This window comes from Gossypium arboreum, chromosome 1 (genome assembly GCF_025698485.1).
Source record: "Gossypium arboreum isolate Shixiya-1 chromosome 1, ASM2569848v2, whole genome shotgun sequence".
In the NCBI taxonomy this organism is placed as follows: domain Eukaryota; kingdom Viridiplantae; phylum Streptophyta; class Magnoliopsida; order Malvales; family Malvaceae; genus Gossypium; species Gossypium arboreum.
The window spans coordinates 114,954,842-114,960,390 of NC_069070.1; the positions used below are offsets into that span (position 1 = coordinate 114,954,842).

The following is a 5,549-nucleotide window of genomic DNA, read 5'->3' on the forward strand; positions in this document are numbered from 1 at the left end:
CAGTCCACTAGCCCATGCGGAGGTGAAAACCTCACGAGGGCATAGTTTCTCACTCCCATTTAAAAGGTGTAACCACAACGATCATGCAATGCAATGCAAGAGTATTCTAGCAAACATAGGGGTCACAAACAAATGCAACAGAAGAATCATGATTTTCAAATCAAATTTTCAATTTTCGTCAAAAGGACAGAAAATAATCAATTTTACGGCTTGACTCTCTTATTGTCCTGAGGTCACCAGTAGAGTCGCCAAGCTATCAAAACCATTTTTACATTTGAAAAACGAGAGTCGACTTAAAAATAAAATATGGAGTCGCTACCAATCCTTTTTGCCTAGGTGTGATCGGATCACCTAATAAAGCGTTTTGATTTATTAAAATGTTGATTTTGGCCTACGAAAGTCAAGAAAACGGGTTCGAGATTCGGTTACGTACGAAGAAGGATTAACACCCTCGCAATGCCCAAAATTGGTACCTAATCGATTAATTAATGTCCTAATGTCAAAAATTTGAAATGATTTTAAAAATACAATCCCATTTAAAAATGTGTGAATATACTCAAATTGGATGCTAAGATTCTCTTGTTCTGAAGGAATAAAATATCACATCCAGTACGTTAGGATACGACAATTCAAACCCTCGAAACCAAGATCATCTCATGATTTCCAAAATTCATGCATTGAAATTTCAAAAGGATATTCGGTTATTTGGTCACACGGTAAATCGAAACCCAGCACGTTAGGGCACGATTTCCCGAATTTCTAAACACGAAATATTACCTTATTTTCGAAAACTTTTGAATAATAATATCAAGTGCTTTGCTTTAAAGTGGTGTATTTTTTACTTTGAAACCATGATATGCGAATTAAATTGCCACCTAAACAAGATCGAATGCACTAATAAAACAATTTGTAATGGTCTCCTAATATACATTATTTACAAACTAACAAGATAATCAGAGACAAATGACTTGAAAGACATATATAATAAATTAAAAAACAAAGCAAATTGAAATAGAGTGTAAAAACAATTTGAAAACAATAATAAATGAGTTTAAAATAATAATGTGAGAAAAGGATCGAAAATCAATAATATAAAAATGCTTATTTTAAAAATAATAATATATGACAAAATCTAGAATAAGTAAATAATATATGACAAAATCTAGAATAAGTAATGTATATACATATATAAAAACAAAATCAATCACATGAAGAAAAGTTTAAACATAATAATAATAAATAATAATAATAATAGTAATGATAATGACAGTAATAATACAAATAAAAACAATAGTAATAGCAATAATAGAAATAATAATACTCAAAATAATAATAAACATGATAATAATAAATATAAGACTCAAATTAATTAATTGTATAGTAAAATGGCAAAAATAATCGAAAAGGGACAACATTGAATTGAAAATGGAAGTTTTGGGGCCAAATTAGAAATAAAAGAGAGGGGAAGGACTGAATTAAAACACGCGCAAAATAGGGAGGGACCAAGAAAACAAATACCCCTTTCCCTTAAACGCACCGTTGCCAGGGGGACCAATTTGAAATTGCAGCAAATCTGTGGGGCAAATTTAGAAATAAAAATAACTTTAATTGTAAAAACATAAAAAAACGGAGGGACCAAACTGTCAAATAGACCATCGCCTAAAAAACACGCGGATCTCCTAGCGGGTCAGGTAGGTCAGACGGGCAAGGCTCAAAACGACGTCGTTTTGGATCCCCTATATAAGTCAAATTTTCCTAAAAAGAATCATTTCACTTCCTTTTTCAAAAAAAAAATAAAATTTAAGCACCCTCTCAACTCTCTCCCTCCCCTCTAAGCCCGGCCATGGCTCTAGCGTCGGACCACTGTTGCGGCCGTCAGTCGCCGGCGACGGCGCCGCCGTCCACGGTGGCCAGAAAAAGGAAAACCCCATTTTTTGAGCGTTTTTTCGAATAAAGCCTAGATTGGGAGCGTTTTAGCCAAAAAATCAAAAATAAAAATAGATAAAAGAACAAAAGAACCCCTCGATCTAGGGTTTTTTTTTTAAAAAAAAAGGTCACCTTTCATCAGAGGTGACGACCTCGGCCACTCTCGGTGGTAAAATTCGAAGCAACGGGTAAGCTTCACCCCTCTCTTTCTATTATTATATATGCACTAATAACAGTAACTAAAAAAAAAAAAAAAATCACCTTTAGGGTTTTTGTATTAAATTTCTCTGAGTATATTTGTGTATGTAAAAAAACGTCCCCAATAAAATCATTGTTCGGGCTTTTTATAGCCGAAAGAGAAAGGAACAAAAACGAAAACTTCTTTGTTGTGCTGTCCCTCTTTTTGCGTTTGCTTGCAGGTACGTGGGCAGGCATGCCACTGAGGTGGCGTGGTGGAGCGGCGCACGACGCAGAGGAGTGGCGTCCGGCACGGGAGGGAGGCGTGGGCAACCAACCTAGGTGCAGGGTACCTTGGGTTTTCTGTTTTTACTGGTTGTGGGTTAGTGCTAGGTGGGCTAGGGTTTTGGGCCTAGGTCTTTAGTTTGGGTATTTAATTTGGGCTGTAATTTTGAACTATTTTAGTTATTTTGGACTTCGTTTTTTTTTTGTTTTATTTTTGGACCCGGGTTAAAATTGGGCTCTACAATTATTATTTTTTAAGATTTAAATTTGGAAGTGGATTCCATTTTTCTATTATCAACAAAGTGTGATTTTCGTACGAAATGGGACCCATTAGGTGGCGTCATCATCAAAACACTCATCGAATTTACGCTTAACTATGAAAGCTGAGGTGTCACCTCTCTTGGTAGCTGGCAGCTGCCCCCCCTCCGGGGAAATAATAAAATTACATTTCATTTAATTTTCTTACCAACCTTGTGTAAACAGAACCTAACCAACAAGGTCCAAAAGAGCCACTAGATTACATTTTCTTTAAAACTATTTAAAACAATTATTTTTATATTTATATGAAGTATTGATTTAATACTTGTTTTAGTACAACTTCAAATTTAAAAAACAACTATTATTTAATGCAATTTTTTAATTTTAATTTTAATTGAAAAAATAATTACACCGATAGCCCCAAACTATAATTCTTATTTTAAATTGGTCTCCAAACTTTAAACATTCTAATTACATTACTAAATTATCAATATATATCAATCAAACCCATCCATTATTGAAACTGTTAAGACATAACTTAAAATGGAAATTTTAATGAAAAGTAAAATGTTGAAGTATAAATTTTAAATTAAAAGATAAAAATAAAGTAAAAGTGAAAAATAAATAATAAATAATAGTTTCGTAAAAGCTTTAAATGCCTTAAAACTAAGATATTTCGACATTCATTTTACAATATATAACTTTTTAAAAACTTTTATTTTAAATTATATCATGTAAGATTTGACATCTCGTTTAGTGATTGAATTAATAGTTTTAATAATGAAATAATATTATTGATATATCATCGACAATTTGAAAATATAATTAGAAGGAAATTGAAAATTTTAACTTAATGAAATAAAATTTGATATCCATTCATTTCCATTGAAAAGATGAAAGAGGAAGAGGAAGAGGCGAAAAAAATGGAAATACTTTATTTATAAGTAAGTAGAAACAACATTGAGGAAATTCAAACTTTCGTCAAGTTGCTAAAAATAGATCCCTAGAAGTTACATTTCTTTTATACACGTTACATGTCAGCTTTTACCATGAAAGAGGAAAGTAAAAAACGCAGAGAACCAAAGCTTAAAGTGACATCCGGTACAAATGGGGAAAAGAATTTAGATCATCTAAGCAGGCAACTGATTAAGATCAAAATCAAACACTCTCTCGGTTGCACCCTTCATTCAAAATCAACAATCGAGGACGAGGAACCTGAACCGCTCTGGGCTCCGCCGGCATCAGAGAGAGGCTTACCGGCGAAAGCAAAGATATCAATGAAAAACACCGGATGATTCACCGTCATGGGGAGCAAAATAGATCTGCTGGCGAGTGTAAGGTCCAACGGCGACGGAGAAAAGGACTCAACGGTGCTACTCTAGCTGGGGCTTAGCGTGAAGTTGTTGATGTTAGTGTAGGTGAAATTTGTTTTAGCCTTGATGCCACAGAATTTTCACCACGCCGTAAGCACTCACTGCTTCCTCGGCAGTATTAAAAGTACTGAGCCAGATTCGGGCCTTTTTTCTTGGGTCCCGAATCTCAGCTGTGTAATGACCCCATAGACGCTTTCTGACTCCACGGTAATGGATCTCATTCATAGTCGTGTTGGGATTTGGGTTGACCTATTGTGATTTCGGAGCCATGTTCTTTTTCCTTCATTGAGCTGTAAATGAATGCGTTAAGGAAGATGAAAGGAGGAGGATATGGTTATATAGTGGAGGATGAGCTCAAAAACGCACCGTTTGGCTCTTCATTGTTTTAGTCAAAGCCGGATCTATGAGAGTTGATTTTTTGTTACATGAACCACTTCAGTTCAATCTCGGCTTCCAATTATTATGCGACACGTTTCTTTAATTTTATCTGTCTATGATCAATTTAGGCAGTTAAATGGGAAAACAACCATTCACAAATATATATATCTTAAATGATTTATTAAGGATCATTAATTATTTTCAGGAGAAAATTTTTTTGGCATTAAAAAATAGGCCAAGTAATTTTACGAGTATAAATTAAAAAATAGGCTTATTTAGGTAAAAAAGTACTATAAGAACTAATTTAAAGCTTTTTCAATATTTATTTAAATATTACTAAATTATTTAAAAGAATAAATAAATATATTGTAAAAATAATAATCACTAAATTACCTACCGTAAAAGATTTCAAAATAAAAATAAAATGGCTCTTCTAAGAAGAACCTTGGATGTAACACCCCTATCCTGTAACTGTCACCGGAATAGGTAAGGGCATTACCAGATGAACAGAATATTACAGAACAATACATAATAACATATATTAAATATCATTAATACAGAGGCATTCATCAACAATTCATTCATTAAGAAGGTCTACGAAACCTAAAATATACATTTAAGAAATGTCTAGACTAAACCGAACACATTTAGAATTTTTAGAACTTAACCAAATCTTTCAAAACTGTTAAAGTCACACGTCCGTGTGACTAAGCCGTGTGACACACACGGGCACCAGACCTGCCCGTGTGATCCAACCGTGCCAAAAAGATGTCCTATAATGACTTTTTCACACGGCCAACAGACACGGCCATGGCACATGGCCGTGTGGTACCTAGCTAGATACTGACTTAAGCCCACGGCTATATGACACGCCCGTTTTCCCTGACTGTGTGGCACAATACAGGCTTGGTTTAAGCCAACTTGTCACCCCTATATGAGTCTTTCCTACTAGCAATGTTAAACAACATTCATACAACAATTTTCAGCCAATTCCATGCTCAAAACATGCTTCATTACAACTAAATCAACATCATTTAACCCATTCAAAACCATATCAAAACTTAACACATTCATACCATTTGCTAGCCAACTCTCATGGCCTAACATATATTTACAAATCAAAACTTAATACATAGACCTTCTAGTCTATAC

The 5,549-nt window shown here is 34.1% G+C and overlaps 1 pseudogene; it reads right to left on the reverse strand.

Annotated features, from left to right (window-relative positions):
- Positions 1 to 3,776: 3,776 nt before the first annotated feature.
- Positions 3,777 to 4,289, reverse strand: LOC108481654 (ethylene-responsive transcription factor 4-like; annotated as a pseudogene).
- Between the last annotated feature and the right edge of the window lie 1,260 nt (positions 4,290 to 5,549).